A 23885-nucleotide genomic window follows, 5' to 3' on the forward strand; every position below is an offset into this window, starting at 1 on the left:
GAGTTAGAAAAGACTCGACAGCGTTTAACAACAACAATAAATCAAGGCGATTGGGAGTAAGAGGAGTTAATCTCCCAAAGACACAAAGCTGATAAGACCTAGTATCTGGAAAAAAAAAAAAATGAGCATTATCCTAAGAGTAACTAAAATTATATCATTATCATCTTATTCCAATTTCTAACATGACTTTAGGGAAATGCATCTCCAGCTTTTGAATTACCTCCAATCCCTGGAGTCCTGCAGATCAGAATTTAGACTTAAGAATGTGATTGACTTGGATTATCTTTCTAACCACCCTGTTGGGCAGCAAGGCAAAGAAAACCAAATCAAGTACCTGATTCATCCATGGTCAACGCATTGACTCACCTTCTTTCAATGTGTAGGTAGAGTTGCTTTGTAAAGGTGTGTAGCTGCCTGTTTATCCCCATGCTTTCTGTGATATCCTGCCTAAAATAATCACTCTTCACTACTGAGAAATTCCTTAATTCACCTCTCAAGTCTGCATTTATCAGGACAGAATGCTGCGACTACCTAACAATGCAGCACAAAGCAGGGCAGGAGGAATGTCACTAACTTGGGAGCTTACAAAGAAGGATTGCCAGCCAGGTTTGTTAGAGGATCAATGGTATTGAGAGAATGAATTGTGGGGAGTGGAGTATTGAACATTGAAAAGAGTGATGGGTAATCACAACCCCAGCCCACTAACAATGTTACAGAGGTCAGGGCTAAAAGATGTCTCCGTTCCCCCCTTTTAAAGTTCTTTTATGCTTGATTAGAGTTATTTTTCCTCTACACTATTCTGTTTTCTCAAGTGATTTCTTTTAGAATTTTAATATCAGTGACTAGCACCACCCAGTCGACAGTAAACATATCACTTACATTATTAGCATTCTGTGATTTTTATAGACTATACAGAAAATTATATGGAATGAGAATTTGGGAAAGCAAGAGGGCTATGCAGAACTAAAATTGGCCCATTACTTATAATGCAAAAATCTGCAGTGGTACATCATTAAGGCTACAAAGTGAAATTCCCTCCAAATCAAGGAATGAGAAAAGTGATTGTTCTCTAGGTGGCATTAATTTCCCTGCTATTGTGTATACTGTGTAATGAACAACATGTTGTCTTCATCTTACAAGCCCAGCTAATATACCTGGAATAAAACCCATGTGAAAAGCACTCATATTATAACTTAATGCTGTATGGAAAATCATCAGCTAGCTACCATGCTTTTATGAAATTTCAATTTGCTATGGTAAATTTCCTTTGAGTAAATGTCTTGAATTTAACTTCTAGGAAGGAAGATAAAGAGAAATAGGAGCATTTCCATCTTTCTTCTTTGACTTCCTATGTTCCTGTTGCTTTGTTAACTACCGTTGAGCCAGGTATGACTCATAGCTATTCTGTATGGAGTTTCCAAGAACAGCACATGGATTTGAATTGCCTGCTTTGCAGTTAGAAGTCCAGTGATTATCCAACAGTGCCACACCAATATAAATGTCTGTCTCCTGATAAGATAGAAGATTTAAATGGTTTTACGTGAGAAATCCAAGAAAGAATGCTTGTCCACCTTCTGTGGTGGTGTGTAAAGTAGCGTGCGCATTTGAATGGGTTTCAGAACTAACAAACAGCTGCCTAAACCCAACCAGGGGCCGCAGTGCTTCAGTGGTAGAAGTCTCAGTTTGCATGTGGGAGGCCTAGGTCTGATTCCTAGTCAATGAACCTCAGTATAACTATCACCATCTGTGGGTGGAAGCTTGTGTGTTGTGTAATGATTCTAAACAGACTTCAGTGGAAGTTTCAGAACAAAGATGGACCAGAGAGAACAGCTGGTTGAGCTTCTTCTGATAAGTCAGTTAGTGAAAGCCTTATGGATCACAATGGTGCAATCTAGTTGTATACAGGGCTGTTATTAGTTGGGGGCCTACTCAATTAGCAGCTAACAACAACAACAACAAACCACCGAGTCTGCGTTTCTCTAGTGTACTGTGGAATCTAAATGCTAAGAAAAGTTTTTCAATTGAGTATTTTGTAGTCAGTCTGGTTTTAATGTGTAAAATAGTGCCATTGTTTTTGTTATGTGCTGTCGAGTTGGTTTCAATTCATAATGAACCCTGTATAGGGTTTCTGCGAGCAGCTAGTAAGTTTGAACTGCTAGTGGATTTGTGCTGCAGTCCAGTACTTATACTACGGCACCCCATCAGGGCCCAAAATAGCACCATGGCACTAGTTTATATATAAACCCAATACAGGGATACTATGGGTCACAACCAACTCAACGACGCTTAATAACTACTATATATCTCTCTATATATACATTGATACTTATCATCTCTGTTCAAGATGGAACATGACTCATGTATTTAATAGTTTAAGTCTATATGTAGGACTTCTGAAGAAGTCAAAATTGGTTCTAGAATGAGAAGTAAAAATGAGCAAAATAACAATAAAAATGGGAGGGCAGCAAAGACACAGACACAAAAATGATAAGCCTAGGCATAAAAACCCTAAGACTCAGCAGTTAGCAGTAAACGCCTTGAGTCCTGGTGTGGTGCTGTAGGTTAATGTGCTGGACAGCAAAATTGGTTTGAGCTGCAATGTCAGTGGTTCAAGCTCACCAGCTGCTCCTTGAAAACCCTATACAGGGTCACTGTGGGTTGGAACAGACTCTATGGCTCTTAACAACAACCTTGAGAAAAGAAGAGGAGTCTATGTGGGGGCTTCAAAAGTTAGTGGAAAATTGAATGAAGAGATAATGGAATTTTTCCATGAATATTATGAAGCCAACTCACATCTATTTTTAAAGAGCCCTGGTAACATCATGGGTTATGCGTTGGGCTGCTAACTGTAAGGTCAGCAGTTCAAATCCAGTAGCAGCTCCATGGGAGAAAGATGAGGCTTTCTACTCTTGTACTGATTTACGGTCTTAGAAACCCTGTACAGGTTTGCTGTCGTGGCACTACAGGATAAGCAATGGATTGCAAGCCACAAGGTCAAGGTCAGTGGTTTAAACCCACCAGAAGCTACTTGGAAACCCTGCACAGGGTACTATGAGTCAGAACTGATTCGACAGGATTTAACAACACCAAGAACAAGTCGGAACCAATTCAATGACACACCACCACCAGCACATGTACTTTGAAGGGGATGTCTATCACTTTAAACTTTATGCAATTTTGCATATTAATTTCATCTTATCCATCTTGAAGGACATGTGTCACAGCTTCGTCCTATGACATATATGTGAATGTCACTTGGAAACTGTTTTCAAGTTTGGAGAAAGCTCTTTTAAGGGGTCAAGTTCAGTTGGCACCTGCCTTTTTCTCTTTGTCCTTTACCCTTATTCTAGTCTGGGGTCAAGATGAATACCTGAAAGAGATGTGGCTCTTTCTGAGGCCTTAGGTCAAAGGTTCCATGCTTACTTAACGGCACCATGGAAAGCCAGAAACAGCCGGACTCCTGATGAGAGTATGAATTCATTGCAATAGCCCACATTGTCTTCTTCCAAACTTGTACCAGTTAACTACAGCTCTTCATATAGTACCTTAATGCTTTTAAGGTTGCTGATACTCACAGTCAAATAATACTTAATCAAAGCATTACTTAACTACCCAAGTGTCCAGCTGTATCTGGCATGAGTAGAGGTAAGATATTCATAATAATATATGCACAAATAGGCTTCACCACAGGAAAGGACAGAAAAGAAAACAAAAATATCTGCTGTGAAGTGGATTCTGACTCACAGTGACTCGACGTGGGACAGAGTGGCTGTGTACCAGAGGGTTTTCAATAGCTGATATTTCATAAGTAAGTGGCCAGGTTTTCCTTCCAAGATGCTCTGAACAGACTTGAACCTCCACCCTTCTGGCTGGTAATGGACTATGACAATAGTTTGTACCATCTAGGGATTGATCAACGAAGGAAGGGTCATGTATATACAGTTCACCAAGTCTTTTCAGTAGACTTAACAGTATCTGACACATAATTTGACGGAGGAATAAATGAGTCCCTGAATGTGTAATGTTCACAGTTGTCTCTAGGTTGTAGGATTATGGATGATTTTAATTTCCTTTTGTATACTTTGCCATATTCTCTGAATATTTAAAATCAGGAAAAAACAATGCATAAAGGTTTGTGTTTTGTTTTGTTTTTTTGTTTACGTATTAAGACTGTATAGCTAAATTTTGTTGTTTAGCTTAATGATAAAGTGGATATTTGTTATTTTAATGTATCAACAGATCACACATTTTCCCTTCCTTCCTTCCTCTGCAAACTATTTTAGAAATAGAATAAAGTCCTGATAAAATTCAATATATAAGATGGGTATTACTGTGATCCCCAACAGGATGATAAAGGAGGTTTACTCTACAATTATATTACATATTTATAAAGGAAAACTTGGAAAGTGGTTTCCTTTACATTGATGGATGTCTGAACACGAACCATAAAAAAATAATAAAAAATTAAGCATCTTTGTTTTGTGCTGCTAAGAGCGCCTGTATGATATACAGTATTTCAATTCAGGGGACACATTCATCTTACGTCGCAGGGAAATTTTGTACACAAATCAACTGGAAACCCTCTGGGTGGTAAACCAACAACTTCTGGAACATTTCACAACGTGCTGTGATGTTAATATATTAATACCTATGGTGTTAACTGGGGGTGTTTTTGTCCTCCTTGGACAATTTGGCCATATCTGGAGAGATCTTAGATTGTCAGATCTGAGGAGTGTGTGTTACTGGCATTGGATGTATTCTAAAATGCAGTCTAGCTCCCTGCAATAATGAATTCGCCAGTCCAAAATATTAACAGTGCAAAAATCGAGACATTCTGCTTTATACATTTTCACCATGACTTTTAATTGTTTCTAGCTCTATAAATGGTTTGGCTGCTTTAACTTTTGGGTGTTTAATGTGTTGTTGGACTGCTAACTCCCAGTTGTCATTGTGATTATTCGAATTCATCGTGGCCCAGTGTGTGTGTGAGTAGGACAGTGCTCTACAGGATTTTCAATAGATGATTTGTTGGAAGTAGATCTCAAGGCATGTCTTCTGGCCTATGTGGACTTTAACCTTCAACCTTTGGATCAGTAACCAATCACTGCTGAAATGCCACCTTCTCATGGCTATCTCTAGTTCATTGTCCCGTTTCATATTCTGCATCTGAAACTCTCTTGCTTGCTTGTTTAGTGTTTGTCTCTCCAACAAAGGCATTTTATTAATTTTTGGAAAATGACCAAGGAACTCCTAGGACTAGTTATGAGGAAGAAAGTGATGAGACCTTTGTGAAGCTTGTGATCTGCTTGTAGATTCCATCCTTTCCAATCACACAAGTTTGTGTCTGCTCCTTCAACAGAATATGCTCATCTGCAAACCTGTGGAAATCTTTTCTATCTGTCTAGAATACTTTCCCCCTCCTTTCTGGCTAGTAACTCTTCCTCCCTCCCTTCTGGCTAGTCCTCTCTCCAGTAGTGCTAAGAAGTGAGTTATGCCCAACTCCCCAGATTTATGTTGGAATCCTAACCCCTATACCTGTGGATATCATCCTGTTTGGAAATAGAATCTTCTGTGTGCTGTTATTAGATCATTCATATCTGAGTAAAGTGAATTCTAAATCTATTCACTTTTGAGTTACAAAGAGTATATACGAGGGACTTCAAAAAGTAGGTGAAGCAGTTTCATGGTCTTTTAATTCCATTTTTCCATGAAGCTTTTGGAGCCCCCTCATATTAGTCCTGGACCCACACACATGGGAAGACAGATGTTGTATCCGAATCACCTGCAATCCACGGAAAAAATGATTCCTAGAACTACCTATGGTGGTGGTTATGTACCATGGAGTTGGGTCCAACTCATAGCAACACTGTATAGGGTTTCTGAGGCTGTAAATCTTTACAGGAGCAGAAACCTCATTTTTCTCCCATGGAATGGCTGGTAGTTTCCAACTGCGAACCTTGAAGTTAGCAACCCAACTCGTAACCAGTACGCTTCCAGAGCTCCTTTGAAACAACCTGTAACGAAGAGAAATTAACATGACCTAGACCCTGACTTTTAGCCTCCAGAACTGCGAGAAAATAAATTTCTATTCTTTAAAGCCAACCACTGTGGTATTTCTGTTATAGCTTCACTAGGGAGCTAAGACAAGCAGTTTATCTTTTAAGTATGACTCTTTGCTCTGACACCAAAATTGCCTTCTGTATTTACCTGGTCCATTTTCCTTCTTGCTTCCTTTTCCTGCCCTCTCTTCTGGTTATAAGTCCTGTGAAGGCAGGAATCATTCCTTCTACAACACTGTCACCGCGCCAGTGCTGGCCACATTGTTGCCACATAGTATGTGCTCAGTAAGTATATACTGACTTCTTATCCACCTCCTGCAGAACTGAAATTGCTTTTACACAAAAGTAAAATCTAGTCAAACATTTCATAACCCTTTTCTCTAGTCTGTTGTTCTCAAGAAATACTGCCTCTATGAACGCACCCCACTTGGCACTGTGCTTCTGCAAATTATAGGTGGACTACATGGGTTTACAACACACACACAAAATCACACTCACAAGCCCCTGTATTAACAGAATCATGTAGAAAATAACTACAGGAGAGAGAAAGAGATGAGAGAAGGCACAAACTGTCCACCCTCATTACACTGAAGCAAAAACTCATAATTGGTCTTTGGACTAAGGCTAGTGACTCACACACATAAACTCCATCTCTCACACACATACACATTTATGTGTGAAAATGCAAATAGCAAAACTCCACACTCGTTTTCTGAGGTCCTGATGATATGATCTGTGGACTCTGTAAGTGTTTACATGCCGCAAAACCTCTTAGTAGAAAAGCATGCTTCCTCCAGCCTTGTAGCCAGACTCCTGAAGCAGTTAAACAGGCTGTGTCTTGGCCTTAAGGATATTAACCACAGACTGATTTTTGCAAACCACACTGTGAAGTTCGCATTGATCTGCCAGCAGCATTTGAATCTGCAGGCAGAAATGAATTTTGGCTTTTTCTTGAATGCATTGGCATCCCACACTGTTTTGTTCTTCTATTAATTTACCATGTTCACCTGAACACTAGAAAGAAAGATGTTGGCTGGTTTGGAGAATTTTCTTTCTAATCCTCCATTTAATAAAACCTTCAACATAGGTCTTTTAATGTTTTGCACTTCTTCATGAAAACCATAATCCTAAACATCAGGAGAGTGAATCTTAACATGAATAATCAGGACTTAAGAAACCTGTAGTTGGAATTTGGAATCAAAACTTCATTTGTGTATCTGACTAAAGAGACTGTTTTGAAGACTAAGAATAATATAAAATGGAGAAGATAACACCAACTGAAGGTCAGTCAAGTCCCACAGTTTCCAAACAGGCCTTGTGCTAATTTTTTCTTTCTTTGATTTGTGATGCAGCCCACATCTCTGCCTTGGAGAACTAGCTGAGAAACTGGTCAGAACAAATCACTGTAACCTACCACAGCCTTATGATTTTGATGGAATGATTATTCTGGCTTAGGGATATTTATGAACTAGAATAAATTTTTCACATAAGCGAGCCCTCAGAGATCATATTCTACCTGTTCATGTTGGAAATAATAAAGCTAAGTCCTTCAGATGGAAGGAATTTTAACCAAGTTGCAAAAGCAGTGGTGAAGCTGCGCTATTTCTTCCTGGATATTACACTGTTATCACCGAGTTTACTCATCACTGTCTCTTCTCTGGATTTCAACCGTTTTTTTAATTGGTCTCACTGCTTCCATTCTTGCACACTCAGATCTAGTTTTGACACAATAGCAAAGTGGTTTAAAAGTGTTCATTTGTATCATTCTGGTGTTGTTGTTACATGCTGTCAAGTCGGTTCTGACTCATAACGACCTGTATAGTGTTTCCGAGGAGTGGTTGGTGAACTTGAGCTGTTAACTGCGGTTCAAACTGACCTTGCAGTCCAGCACATTAACCCAAGGTGCGGCACCCCTTGCAAGTATGCCTTGATATTCAAAGAGTAAATGGCAAGGATTTGACACTTGAGAAGACCATGTATGATCTGGCCCCTTCTGTTTCCCTCTTATGGCATGTGTCACATCCACTCATTAGCATACAACCACAATTGTCTTTCAGCTCTTACACTACACCAGACCTCACCCAGCCCAATGGTTTTGTCCTGACTTTTCCTTTTGTTGGGAATGTTCTTCTTTCTTCTCTGTGAATGATTGGCTGCTTTTTACTCTGTACCTTAGCTCAAGTGCCACCTTTCAGTTTTCTATCTTTTGTGAATTGGGTGAAGGCTTACAGAGCAGACCAGTTTTCCATTCAATTTTGCGTCATGTCATTGATTTCATTACCCACAATGGAACATGCCTTCCCCTACTTCCTCCCTGTGTTTTCTGTTTCCATTCCTCCTTTTTCTCTAACCCTTCTGAATTTTGTTCTTGAATAAATGCTGCCCTTTTGGCCTTGAACAGTTGATTATTCTAAGGCGTGTACCTCCCTAGTACTATTGCTCTCCTAATGGTGCTGGTGATGTGCCATGGAGTCACTTCCAACTCATAGTGACCCTGTACAGGGTTTTCGTGGCTGTAAATCTTAAAGGAGTAGAAAGCCTCATCTTTCTCCCACAGAATGACTGGTAGATGCAACCGTCTATTGTCTGACTGAAAATTGAGCCATGGGGTGAATTCATTTCTACACTTGAGGGGAGAATAAGGGTCCTAGCTTCATGAATTCCTTCAGTTTCATTGGATCAATAAACCTGGTCTTTTTTTATGATTCTGAGTTTTGTTTCACATTGTTCTTATACTCTATATAGAACCTTCTAATGTGATCCTTTTCAGAGCAGTTAATAGTGGTAGTGGGGCACCATCTAATTATTCTAGCCTTGAGATCCTAGAAATTGAGGTTCACATGATGCATTAGCCCCAGTGGTCTAATTCTTTTCATATATCTTTGATTTTCTTCATTCTTTTCTCCAGACAGGAAAAGACCAATTGTTAAAGTTCCTCCTTCTCTAAGAAGGCTTTTTTTTTTTTTTTTTTTGGTTTCTTTCACAGAATGAAGCACTATTTATAGTCATTTATTTACTATGTCTGCCACACACTGTTATTTTCTATTGTCCCTTCCTGCCTCAGTTAAGTAACCTCAGTGCTTAGAAGGAAGATGCTTCGGTGCCACAAGTAACTTGTGATCTACTACTAAACTTTCGATGGTGTGGATTGTGACACACTCTGGACAACATTGTGAAGTACAAGTATCCTGGAACACTTAATTGTGCTCAGGAGGAATCTCTACCTGGACCAAGAGGCAGCTGTTCAAGCAGAACATGGGAACACTGAATGGTTGAAAATTTAAAAAGGTGTGCAACAAATTTGTATTATTTCACCATACTTTTTCAACCTGTATACTGATCCGAAAAGCTGTGTTGTATGAAGAAAAACGTGGCATCAGGATTGGAGGAAGACTCATTAACAACCTGTGATATGCAGATGATACAACCTTGCTTGCTGAAAGTGAAGAGGACTTAAAACATTTACTGATGAAGATCAAAGAGCATGGCCTTTGGTATGGATTACACCTCAATATAAAGAAAGCAAAGTTCCTCACCACTGGACCAATAAGCAACATTCTTATTAATGGAGAAAAGATTGAAGTTGTTAAAGACTCCATTCTTCTTGGATCAACTATCAACACTTATGAAAGCAGCAGTCAAGAAATCAAATGATGTATTGCAATAGGCAAATCTGCTGCACAGGAACGTTTTAAAGTGTTGAAGAGCAAAGACATCAGCTTGAGGACTAAGGTGTGCCTGACCCAAGCCATAGTATTTTCAATAAACTCATATGCATGTGAAAGCTGGACAGTGAATAAGGAAGACCATAGAAGAATTGATGTTTTTGAGTTATGGTGTTTGGAGGAGAATACTGAAAGTGCCATGGACTGCCAAAAGAACCAATAGATCTGTTTTGGAAGAAGTGCAGCCAGAGTGCTCCTTGGAGGCCAAACTTCGTCTCTCATACTTTGGACATATTGTCAGGAGGGAACAGTTGCTGGAGAAGGATGTTATATTTGGTAAGGTGGAGGGTCAGAGAAAAAGAGGAAGACCCCCCACTGAGATGGACTGGCCAAGTGGCAGCATCGATGGACTCAAGCGTGGCAAGAGTAGTGAGGTTGGCCCAGGATCGGGCAGTGTTTCATTCTGCTATGCATAAGGTCACTATGGGTCGGTACCGACTCGATGGCACCTAACAACAACAACAACAACAATTACACTAAAGGTTGGCAGTTGGAACCCACCCAGCAGCATCTTGGTGGAAAACATGATCGATGTGCCTCCACATATGTGACAACCAAGACAACTCTGTGGTGCCATTCTACTCTGCGGTACCTAGTGTCCTCTTGTGTTGGAATTGACCCAAAAGTGTGTTTTGGTGGTAGCTTCTTTGTTGTTATTTGATTCCTATTCAGTTCATCCTTACAAGGAAAAAAAAAAAAAAGTGAACAAGGCTTCATCAAGGTTCTTCCCTCCCAGTCCAATAGATGTCTAACTGTAAGAAGATGAAGGTATTAAAAGAAATCTATCTGTTTTACTAGTTTCAATCACTATCAAATCACCACTTGGCCTGACTTAAAGGTTATTAGAATGCATGAAAACTAAAGCAACTGAAAGGTTTGACTTAGAAACCTTGAGTTTTAAAGTCTGAGAGGATGCTAAAGATCTCATTTAAATCTTTGATTTCATAGATGGATAAACTGCAGTCCAGAGAGATGTATCATCCCAACGCCATACACAGAAAACAGGAACACACACAGGCACTCCAACACTAACACCAAACTTTTCCTTGTTTGTTTTTAGTTAGCCACTTTCTCAAATATCCTATTTTGCCAAACCTGCACTTTAAATTATTATATCCCATTTACTCCAATCCAAGGTTCCAAATAGCCAGACAGTCACCCATCATTATTTGTTTGTTTGTTTTTTGTCTTTATAGTATACCAGGCACCATGCTATGTATCTTAGGAGTTTTGTCTCATTTTGTCCTCATAACATCAGCTGCTAACCCCCAGCTCATCAGAGGAAGACCTAGCAATCTGCTTCCATAAAGATTACAGCATGGAATCCCTATGGGGTAGTTCTCCCGTGTCACATGGGGTAACTGAATCAGAATTTACTCACCAGCCTTCAATAAAAACAAAATCATAGTAATTGGAGAGATGACAAAATAGGTTGAGCAAGCTCATCAAGTCACCAAAATAAGAAATGCAAATCTAGGAGAACAACCTGAGGACAGATTGGTGCCAAGTGATGTTGTGAAGCCCCCTATCAGCCTGCATCCATAAATGGTACTCCAGCGACATGCAGGAACTAACATGGTTTTCCAGAGTATTGTATTTTATTACATAAGAGCAGCTTTTTACCCAGTGAGAATATGGCTCCTTTTTATGTAAAGAGATTTTTATATTTCACAGAAAGCAACTGCAATACAAAGTCATATTTCACTCTGTTCAGAGCATGGATCTTCACAGACATCTTCATAAGTCAATAGGATTGGGGACAGGGAATTGTCCCTTGAGCATTTATTTATAGTTACGCTGTGTAAATTGCCGTGTACTTGAGAATCACTTAACCACATTTCAATCATTTTAGTAAAGCCTCTGGCTGGCATCACATCCCCATTTCTGAGGTGAATAAATGTATTGTATACATTTAAATACACACTCATTTAGTGTGTGTCAGCCTAAAACATGATATGGAAAGTGGTACACAAGATACAGGTAGTTTCTATACAAATGACACTCCTTCCCCTCCCTTGATATTTGAAACTATTAACTCTTTGGAAGCTAACTTATTTGCCAACAATACCTTGTTTCTGACAGACTCATCAGGATTTAGTTACAAACCCTTGGACTTTCTGTCTCTTGTCGGAACTTCTTAAAAGGGATATCATCTTCATTCCCTTTTGCATCTCAGAATCAACCCTGCTAGTGTGGGGATTATGACTTGGGCTGCTAACCTGCTGGTCAGCAGTTGGAATCTGACAGCTTTTTCATGGGAGAAAGATGAGGCTTTTTGCTCCTGTAAAGAATCCTCCACACAGTCACCATAAATCAGAACTAAGCAGATGGTACCTAGCCACCACCACCACCCAACATTCATCTTTTCTTCTTTTGGGAACTAAACCCCAATTTTACTTGGGTGATCTTATTTTTCACAGTATATTATGTGGTTTGCTGAGGTTAACATGCTGCAGGACATGTCAGTTAAAGGAAGACCATTCCCTTAACCCCAATCACATGATGAGTTCAGGGATGACAATATGGCAGTCATGACGATGAAACTCAGCCCAAATTCTGTGAGCACACGTGAGTAACAGAAGTCCTATGTTTCAAGACACTTTTAGGATCTGGTAGAAAATAGAGCTGGAGAGGCTAAGTGGCCAGTGACCATCCTCACTGTCTCAGGGAAAAATCTTTCCAGAAATTGAAACCAATACAGATCAAAGGAGCGCTAATGGATGAAGGGCCACGAGGGGAAGGAGGCAAAGGGAATGGCCACTTTGATTGTTTGCATCCCGCTGCTCTATAAAGTAACAACATCCATGACAATTTCAGTGGCTCCGCAGGATAAACACTGGATTGCGAACCAAAAGTCGACGGTTTGAGTCCACCAGCTACTCCTCTGAGGAAAGATGAGGCTTTCTGCTCCCTCAGAGATTTACCCCCTTGAAAACCCTGTACAGGGTTGCTATGAATTGTAACTGACTCCACAGCACTGGACAACAATAATATTGGAGCAGGGTGGCTCTGTCAGATAAACAGTGGACTGCAAGCCATGAGGTCAACAGTTCCAGCCCACCAGCCACTCCAGGGAAGAAATATGAGTTTTTTTCTGCTCCTGCAAAGATTGATAGCCTGGAAATCCTATACAGGTTTTTGCTATGAGTCACAAAACAACAACAGCATCATTTTCAACAAAGACTTTTGATTAAACATAAATTGAAAATCAATGCTTTTTTAAAAGCCTTCAATAGAAACAATAAGTTGTTATATTTTTATTACTGTGAGCTAAATTTCTAAAAAGTTCACATATGCTAAATGGTGCCTGAATGATTCCCTAATAAATTTTCATTTGAAGACTGACTTTACTGTTTAATCCATCATAGCTGGTGAAGGGTTACCTGGCCACCAACCCCAGGAAATAAAGTTGCTTTTGACCTTCTCTTTGGTGCCTTCATCCAAGACATCGGTAACAATGATGGAAACTCAGGCTAAGGGGCAGGATCTTTTTGGCTGGTAGACTCTTTACTAAATGCCCAGGTTCTATTTTCCTACTTAGCCCAGAGATAACCTGGTCCTCTTTATAAATCCTTTACACTTACAGTAAGTAAATTTCATATGATTCACTGACAGGAGAATCGACACTGCATAAAGACACAGAAAGACCTGGGACTACATTGAGAATTGTTTGGCCTTTAGTCCCATAAGATAACACTGAATAGTTTCTAACTCCAACCGTAGAGACTGTGAGAAGCTTTGGAATAAGTTCTCTTTCATCTTCTTATTGAGCACAAACATGACAAGAATTGCTCAAAATATTAGCAAGAGCTAACAATTTGAAACCCCTCATTCTAATGTCTTATTTTAAATAGGGACTGGGAGAGGTTAAGCAACTAGCCTAAGAAAGTGATGGAGTAGAAATTCAAATCCACTTCTGCTGGACTATCCTTCAGTGCATAACCGTCTCTTCCTCTCCTCTGCCATCCCAGGAAGCCACTAATAGCCATTGATCTGTATCTGTCTGACTATAGAAGTCAAAGCCACTCGACGCTGTGGTCCAATGAAAAGTAATCTAAGTTTAGATGTGGGTCCCAGCAGTCAGCCTTTTAGCAGTGAGAAAAGACGGACAGAAGTTGCAGCATTTGCTTGGGAATGATTTCACTAAAGGAAATCTACACCATCCATTCCAGGATGGCCTTTGATTGTATTACAATCTGCTATCGCTAAGGGCACTACATGTGACTGGACCATTGTTTTCAACCTTCTCCAAGCCTCCTCCCAGGACAAGCAACATTAGCATCGAATGGAACCTTGATAGAATTGCAGAATCTCAACTCCCGAGTGGATGCCTTTGATCTGTGGTGTTGGAAAAGAATATTGAAAATACCAAATTCTTCTGAAAGACTGTCAGAAGAATAAACTAATCTGTGGTGGAAGAAGTACAGACAGAAAGCTCCTTAGATGGCAGAATGGCTAGACTTCATCTCTCATACTTCGGACATGGGAACAGGAGGGGCCAGTCTCTGGAGAAGGACATCACACATGGTAAAGTGAGGGGTTAGCAAAGAGCAGGGGAAGACCTCAAGACAAGATAGACTGGCACAGTGGCAGCAGCAGTGAGCTGAAACATAACAATATTTGTAAGGACGGCGCAGGACTAAACAGTGTTTTGTTTTGTTTTGCATATGATCGCTATGAGTCAGAACTGACTCAATAGCACCTAACAACAACAACTCACACCTATTAACTCAGAATCTGCATTTTTTAACAAGACCCCTTAGATGCTTCGAATGCACATTAAAATCTGGGACCCACTGGTCTGAAAGAGCACTATCAAAGTGAGAACCAGGGACACATAGCATCTGAAGCATGCTAGAGATGCAGAGGGAGGAAGGCAGGATGAGGGCAAAGTGAGAGGGAGGAGGAAAAACATCTGAGAATGGAAGGAGGGAGGAAGAAGGAAAGAAAGTGTGAAGGAGGGAAAGCAGGGAAGAGAAGGTCAAGGAAGGAAGAATAAAAGGAGGAAGAATGAAATCCCCACATTAGCTAGGAATGCTTAGGTGCCAGATGCAATGAGGAATTGGAGTTATTGTTAGTTCGGTCAGGCAAGACAGCTTAGTGTAATGAGTTAGTGTCAGCCCCTCTGAAGATTTACATCGTTTTTAATGATCATGATTACCCAAGTGAATGGTTTCTTTGTAGAAGCAGGAGAGTCTAGGAAGCTTGTGAGTTAAGGAACATTAACAGCTCTTAGAACACATGCATAAGAAGAGCAGAGGAGAAATGTCAATCAGGCAAGATGTCGGTATTTTTAGGTTCCTGGAAAAAATTCAAAGGCCTCCTCCTGACCCTCTTTTCCTGGGTCAGCGTCTGGTCCCTTCCCACTATTCAGTCCTTCTGCTTTCTATCCCTTCAACCTTTTAGTTCCTTCACCACATCTTCTCCCAGTAGGGGTCCAACTGATGATAATGCCCATCAAAGAGAGAGGTTGAGGTCAAATAGCTCAGGAAGAAAATATCTCAAGGACTCTAATGTTTAGCTAACAATTGAGCTGCGTGCCCTCCTCCCCCTCCAGTTCTGAACCCCACAGTGATTGACTCATGAGGTGCAATTTGGTGTCTGGTTTGGATCCATGAAACCTCAAAATGCCAAAGTTTAGGTAACATATGTCTCTCTTCACGTGCCCTCGCTTTCTCTTTTTTTCCCCGTGTATCCTGACCTGTTAGCTCTTTTTCAGAATATCATCCTCAGAGGCCAAACGTTGGGCATCTTCTCAGAATGAGGAGAGCACATAATGGCAGGCACTTACCTTAGAACGGTATTTCTGGAGCTGGGTGATAAAAGAGAGCTACTGAATGATTCTGAAAATATGTTTCACTTCTTAATACCTCTTAAACAGAGTCAGACATTTTCAGTACAAAGAACAAGTCAAATGCATTTATAAGACTGCCAGTGGCAAGGCAATGTAGCTCTCCTAATGAGTTCAGAACTATGAAAATCCTCAGAACTAAGTTACCTTTGCCAGGTCACATGTATAATAGCACTGAGCTGCCTTTATATCATCTGACAATTCTCTGGCGGAGATTTAGCACATGGGCTCCTGGTGTGGCACTGGAGTGTTAGCACTGGACTGCAAACCACAAAGTTGGTAGTTCAAATCCATCACCTTTGAACTGCTCTTCAGAAACCCTGTATGGTGTCGCTATGTGTCAGAGGTGACTCGATGGCACTAACAACAACAGTAACCTTCCCCTTGTTGTTGTTGTTAAGTGCGGTGGAGTCGGTTCCGACCCATAGCGACCCTGTACAGGGTTTCCAAGGGTGTAAATCTTTACGGGAGTAGAAAGCCTCATCTTGGAGACTGCTAATTTGAAGAAATAAGAAGAGTCACAGAAAGTATGCTAGGAAGAAAAGGAAGAATCAGCTGTTGTAGTACTTAAAGAGCAATACAAGGAAGGCATGGGTCTTCCCCTTCCTTAAATGTTAAAAATGAAATATTTTCAAACACCGGTACAAGGAAGGACGAGAATGCCAGGAGTCTCTATAAATCTTCTCACTGGGATTTTTAGCAGGCTCTATAGGAGCCCTGGAGTCCTGTGTGGCGCTGTGGGTTCATGCGCCAGACTGCAAATCCATTTGAACTGCAAAGTCGGCGCTTCAAGCTCACCAGCTGCTCCTCGGAAACCCTATACAGGGTCACTGTGAGTTGGAACTGACTCACCGGCACTTCACAACAACATAGGAGACCTGGTGTGGCACTATGGGTTCAAGCACCAGTCTGCAAAGCTGTTCGAACTACAAGGTTGGTGGTTCAAGCTAACCAGTCACTCCTTGGAAACCCTATGCAGGGTGGCTATGGGTCAGAACTGATACAACAGCACTTAACAACAACAATAGGGTTAGTGGAGTCCTAGTGTGTCACTGTGGGTTAATTTGCTGGACTGTAAGATCAGTTTGAATCACAAGATCAGTGGTTCAAACTTACCAGCCGCTCCTCGGAAACCCTATACAGGGTCTCTATGAGTTGGAACTGACTCAACAGCTCGTAGCAGAAACAACAGTAGCCATTGTTAGCTCTTGTCCTCAACTTGCGGTGACCCTGTTCACTACAGAATTGCCTCATACTGTGCCAATTTTGTGATCGATTTCTGATAGACCATTGTAATCCAAAAGATGGTCTCCAGCTGATTTTTATATGTCTCCAGACCTTTCTGTCTAGTCTCTTTGTCTGAAAGCTTCTCTAAAAACTGCTCAGCATCATAGCAGCATGCAAGCCTCCAATGACAGGTGAGTGGTGGATGTATGTGGGGTGACTGGGAATTGAATTGGGGTGAGGATTCAACCATGGAAACACCACTGTTTCCTCTCTGTAAGATGGGGTAATTCTTATAACTACTAGATACACAGGTATGAAGATTTCATCAGTACACTTCAAATTCTGGCTTCATGTCTGTTTTCTATATACTTGGCTTGCATTACCGGACCATTTGGGGCTCAGTTTGTTCATCTGAAATGACACGATTATACCCACCATAGTCCCCACACAATTATTTTGTTTGAATAAAGTAACAATGTGAAGTGTATAACATACAGCAGTTCAGCAAGTCTTATCAATATATTCTCATGGCCCAGTTCATGGAATTGGTTGGAAATAAGCTTGAATTACTAAAATGAGAAACTCAGATTTCTTTTGGTAATATTTCCCCTGCCAGGAAGAGCATTACTAGTGGGAAGTCCATTCCAGGGGAATCAGCTTTTATTTTTGGCATCCACAGACCTCCTGCGCCTTTGGCGATGTTCATCGGAGAAACCAGAGTATTTTAATCTACAGAAGCCTCTTTTGCTTGACTGAGCCCAAAAGTGGCTGTGCCTTGTTAAAGACCAGTCGGGCAAGGGCACGCAGCTTCACATTATGGTAACAAGCCAATTAAAACCACACAATTATCCCCAGGAACCGAGCAGCATCTTCTCCAGAGGAAGGATGTAGAAAACAGATACACCACTGGAAAAGAGTGGCCAGATTCTGGGCATTGCTTTAACTAGCATCTGGGAACAGTGCCTTTGCCCAGCTCTCTGCAAGGGCTCCTACTGTGTCTCCTGAAATGCCCCATGCTCCCAATCCACATAAAATCATTTGCAGCCCTCTGTTCAAATCCAAAATGAGTTTTGGTAAAGAAAGAATAACAATATTGGGAGCCCCCAGAGAGGTAGCAAGATTAAATGAGTTTCTGTTTGTGGAAGTTTTTTGTAAACCGTAAAAAAGGGAAAGAAAGAAATAACAACAGAAATGAAACCAAATGTCAGTATCATTAGTGATGATACTGCAGGTACAACAGAGATGGAGTCAGGGTCAGCCTGCTCAGAGCTACAATTTTGGTTTACAGACGGTACATTTCTTGTAAAGCTGTGGTCTCCACAACAGGTAATTTCTGTGGTTTCACGAACTCTTCGATTAAAGATTGTTTTCTACCTTAATCTCATTCTTTTAAGCCAAAGATCGAACTTCACTATCCACCAACAGCAGGGACACCTTTATTACCCTGTGTAAACATTTAAATGACCATCCTGGCTTCAAATTTAGTTGCATTACATGAAAAAAGAAGACATTCTGTTTCCATCTAATAGAACCCCAATACTGACCACTTTTCTTTAATGTGATCTCTATCTGGGAGCTTTCTTTTGCTTCTGAAGGACTTTGTCTCTCATACTTCTGACATATTGTCAGGAGGGACCAGTCACTGGAGAAGGATATCACGTTTGCTAAGGTGGAGGGTCCTGGTGTGACGCTGTGGGTTAACGCGCCAGACTGCAAAGCCATTTGAACTGCAAGATCGGTGGTTCAAGTTCACCAAATGCTTCTCGGAAACCCTCTACAAGGTCGCTATGGGTTGGAATCAACTCAACAGCACTTCACAATGACAACATAACAACAAGATGGAGGGTCTGATAAAAATAAAAAGAAGACCCCCAATGAGTTGGACTGGCCAAGTGGCAGCATCAATGGGCTCAAGAGTGGCGACAGTAGTGAGGTTGGCACAGGATCAGACAGTGTTTCGTTCTACTGTGCATAAGGTCACTATGAGTTGGTACTGACTCGATGGCACCTAACAACAACAACAAAAATATGTGGCAGCCAAGCAAATGCAGAAGGAATGGGAACTTGCTACGGATTCTAATCTAACACCGCCATTCCATTTAGAAATTCAAGATGCTAGCATTCCACAGACTGTATAATTTTTTTCTTCTTAAATATTCAGAACTTTTGCTTTCAGGTATATTCTCCTCAGAATGACACGCTAGAGCTTTGAGGAGTCCCAGAGAAAATCTGGTGTTACTCAGACCTGGCACTTTAATTAGCAGTGTCAGAGCTGTCGGAGGCCAACCTTCAGAGCGTTCACAGGCCTTGTGGGTGACGGGATGTGAATGTCTTCGGCTATTTTTGTGCCAAGTCTCACAGAGACAAGTTCTCTTCCTCTGCTAAAGAGAAACATACAAAAGAACTCATTGTTGTAGAGATAATTCCAACTTGTGGTGACCCGATGTGCTCCAGAGTAGAACTGCCCCATAGGGTTCTCTGGACTGTAGTCTTTATAGAAGCAAATTATCAAGCCAGACTTCTGCAGGGTCAGTGGGTGAATTTGAACCACTAACCTTTAGGCTACTAGATGATTTCATGCAACTCACTTGTGCTATGTAGAGGCCCATAGCACACAGCAATTCCCTGCTTTTGCAGTCTCTGTGAATGTTCTCCAGCTTGGAAATGAATCTAGTTAGTTCAATCTGCATATCAAATCTGTGTCCCAAAAGAGTTCCTCTCCCTAGAAGAATGGATCAAAGCATCTTTCTGAGGCTTCACCATTCATTGAAAATCTCTCCAGGAATATCAAGCATGGCCAAAATCTGCCAAATCTTGCAAAGAGTCAAAACACTGGTCTAAGTAGGATGCTGGGGCAATGTGTTAAATATCTTTAATTAATCACAATGTGTTGCCCTTGATGATGGGGAGACATTTTAACATGAAAGGATGACCCAAATTAGCTTGATGTTGAAAGCAGCCGGGCCAGGGTCCCTTTAGAATACACAGCAAGATGATATGGTTGGACTCCCTAGTAAGAAATGATTAAGACAAAGAAAATGAAATCAATACATGTTAATAATGTCTGAGGGAAATTAAATGAAAATTGAGATCTAAGTGCTCAGAGTCCCAAAAAAGGTTTTTTGATGAAACTCTTTAAAAAAGAATTTCCAAGTTAAATAGAATCATGATGGGATGAAAATAAAAATTGAGGTTATGGAAATTATACTAAATTGAACATGTATTTCACATTGCCAGCTAAGTAGTGTATGAATTTCTAACTTGAGTTATTACCTAAAAATGCACTATTTTTTGTGTACATTATTTGTATACATTTATTCATTGTAGATGGGTAGATTCCACCACTCAACTGTCAGTTACTAAATTGCGGTGACTTGCATGTTGCTAGAAGATGTGCCACCAGTATTTCAAAGAATAACAGCATATTTGTACCCAGTCCAAAGAGAGGTGACCCAACAGAATGCAGAAATCATTGGACAATATCTTTGTTATTGCATGCAAGTAAAGTTTTACTAAAGGTAATACAGAAACGGCTGCAAGCATATATTGACAGAGAAGTCCAGAAGTTCAAGCCAGATTCAGAAGAGGCCGTAGAATGAGGGATATCATTGCTGATGTCCGATGAATCTTGGATGAAAGCAGAGAATATCAGAAAGATGTTTATCTGTGCTTTACTGACTACACAAAGACTTTTGACTGTATGGACCATGACAAGCTATGGACAACATTGTGAAGTATGAGTATTCCTTAACACTTAATTGTGCTCATGAGAAATCTGTACATGTACCAGGAGGCAGTTGTTCAAACAGAACATTGGAACATGGACTGTTTTAAAATTAAGAAAGGTGTGATACAGGGTTGTATTCTTTCACCATACTTATTCAACCTGTGTGCTGAGCAAATAATATGAGATGCTGGGTTCTATGAAGGAAAATATGGCATCAGGATTGTAGGAAGACTCATTAACAACCTGTGATATGCAGATGGTACAACCTTGCTTGTTAAAAGTGATAAGGAGTTAAAACATTTACTGGTGAAGATCAAAGATCCCAGCCTTTGGTACGGATTGCATCTCAATGTAAAGAAAACAAAAATCCTCACCACTGGACCTATAAACAACATTTTGATCAATGGAGAAAAGATTGAAGTTGTCAAGGACTTCATTCTTCTTGGATCAACTATCAACACTCATGGTAGCAGCAGTTAAGTATTGCATAGGCAAATTTGCTACACAAGAAAGACCTTTTTAATGTGTTGAATAGCAAAAATGTCAGCTTGAGGACTAAGGTGTGCCTGACCCAAGCCATGGTATTTTCAATCACCTCATATGCATGTGAAAGCTGGACAGTGAATAAGGAAGACCATAGAAGACTTGATGCTTTTGAGTTATGGTGTTGGAGGAGAATATTGAAAGTGCCATGGAATGCCAAAAGAACCAATAGATCTGTTTTGGAAGAAGTGCAGTCAGAGTGCTACTTGGAGACCAGGATTGCCAAACTCTGTCTCTCATACTTTGGACATATTGTCAGGAGGAAGCACTCGCTGGAGAAGGATATCATGTTTTGTAAGGTCAGAGAAAAAGAGGAAGACCTCCACTGAGACAGATTGGCAAAGTGGCAGCATCAATGGGCTCAAGTGTGGTGACAATTGGGAGGTTAGCCCAGGACCGGGCAGTATTTCATTCTGTGATGCATTGGGTCGTTATGAGTCACTGTGGACTGGATGGCACCTAACAACAACAACAACGACATGTGTAGACTCTATCTGACAATTATCTACTGTTATTCATAAGAAGCATTGTCTGATATTGTGCTGAAAGATGTAAACATGAACAGTACCTGATTATTGTTATATATATAGTACCAGAAGATGAATCCCTTGGGTTGAAGGCACTCAAAATACAAATGGGGAAGAGCTACTTCCTCCAAGTAGAGTTGACCATGATAACACAAATGGAATAAAACTTTTGGGACCTTCATTTGCTGATGGGGCACAACTTTGAATGAGGAGAAAGAGCCACACACAGATATTATAATCAGCATGTGGGATGTAAGAAATATGAATGTAGGAAAATTGTTGTTGTTGTTGTTAAGTGCCGTCGAGTCGGTTCCGACCCATAGCGACCCTGAATAGGGTTTCCGAGGCTGTAAATCTTTACGGGAGCAGATCGCCTCATCTTTCTCCCGCGGAGCAGCTGGTAGTTTCGAACTGCTGACCTTCCGGTTTGCAGCCCGATTCGTAACCGGTACGCTACCAGGAAAATTAGATGATATCAAAAATGAAACAGAACACATAAACATCAATATCCTAGGCATTAGTGACTTTAACAGACAGGTAATGACCATTTTGAATCAGGCAATCATTTGTTTTATGATTTCATGAACAACAAAGGGAAGACAAATGGCATAGCATTCATCCTCAAAAAGAACATTTCAAGAACTTTCTTGAAATCTTAGATAGGAAACTATCTACACACCTACAAGGAAAACTAGCTAATACCACTATTATTCAAATGTACACACCAAGTACTAAAGGCGGTGATAATGAAATTGAAGAATTCTACCAATTTCTTCAGTCTGAATTTGATAAACCTGTAATCAAGATACATTGGTAATTACTGGTGATTACAATGAGGAGGTTGGAAACATGGTTAGAAATTATGGCCTCAATAATAGAAAGGATGCTGGAGATTGAACGATTTAATTTTTCAAGACCAATGACTTATTCATTACAAATACCATTTTTAAATAGCATAAAAGGAGACTCTCCATATGGATGTCACCAGATGTGATACACAGAAATCAAATTGACTGTATCTATGGGGAAAAGATGGTGGGAAAACTCAATATCACTAGCCAAATAAAAGGGCTGACTATGGAACACATCAATTTCTCATACGTAAGTTCAAACTGAAGCTGAAAAAAACACACAAATCCACAAGAGCTAATACACATTTATATATTTATTCCACTTGAATTTAAATACCATCTCAAAAACACTAATGACTAAAGACCAGAAGATCTGTGGGATGACATCAAGAACAGCATACAGGAAGAAAACAAAAGGCCATTAAAAAGAGGAAAAAAGAAAAGGCTAAAATTCATGTTAGAAGAGACTCTGAAATTTGCTCCTCACAGTAGACATGGTAAACCAAATGTAAGAGATGAGTAAATCAAAGAGCTGAACAGAAAATTTCAAAAGACAACTAGAGAAGACAACGTCAATATTGTAATGAAATGTGCAAAGACCTAGAGTTACAAAACCAAAAACAAAGAACATGCTCAGAATTTCTCAAGCTGAAAGAACCGAAAGAAAAAAAAAAAACAAAAACAACTGCAAACCTCAACGTACAATATTGAAGGATTCTATAACTGTAGGTCAGTTTGAACCACAAGGTCAGAGGTTCAAGCTTACCAGCCACTCCTCAGAAACCCCCTATAGGGTCACTATGAATTGGTACCGACTCGACAGAACTTAACAACAACAACAACAGGTAAAGCATTGAATGAAACAGAAAGAATCAAAAGAATATGAAACGTATATACAGAATCACTGCACCAACAAGAAATGGTCAATGTTCAACTATTTCAAGTGGTAGCACATGATCAAGAACTGATGGTACTGAAGGCAGATGTCCAACCTGCACTGAAAAACAGTGCTCCAAGAATTGATGGAATAAAAATTGGAAAATTTCAACAAACTGATGCAGTATTGGAGATGCTCGCTCATCTATGCCAAGAAATTTGGAAGACCTAGACAGACTATTGGGAGATCCATATTTGTGCTGATTCCAAAGAGAGGTGAACCAACAGAACGCAGAAATCACCAAACAATTTCATTAATATCACATGTAAGTAAAATTTTGCTGAAGATAATTCTAAAATGACTGCAACAGTACATCAACAAAGAACTTCCAGAAATTCAAGGCAGATTCAAAATAGGATATGGAACAAGGGATATCATTGCTGATTTCAGCTGGATCTTGGCTGGAAGAAGAGAATAGCAAAAAGATGTTTACTTATG

At 40.2% G+C, this 23885-nt stretch overlaps 1 protein-coding gene across 1 annotated transcript in view; it reads right to left on the bottom strand.

Annotated features, from left to right (window-relative positions):
* Positions 1–23885, bottom strand: part of FAM19A1 (family with sequence similarity 19 (chemokine (C-C motif)-like), member A1) — a 926788-nt gene that overhangs the window by 487042 nt on the left and 415861 nt on the right. The gene's annotated exons all lie outside the window — the stretch shown is intronic.

This window comes from Chrysochloris asiatica, unplaced genomic scaffold (genome assembly GCF_000296735.1).
Source record: "Chrysochloris asiatica unplaced genomic scaffold, ChrAsi1.0 scaffold00080, whole genome shotgun sequence".
NCBI lineage: Eukaryota > Metazoa > Chordata > Mammalia > Afrosoricida > Chrysochloridae > Chrysochloris > Chrysochloris asiatica.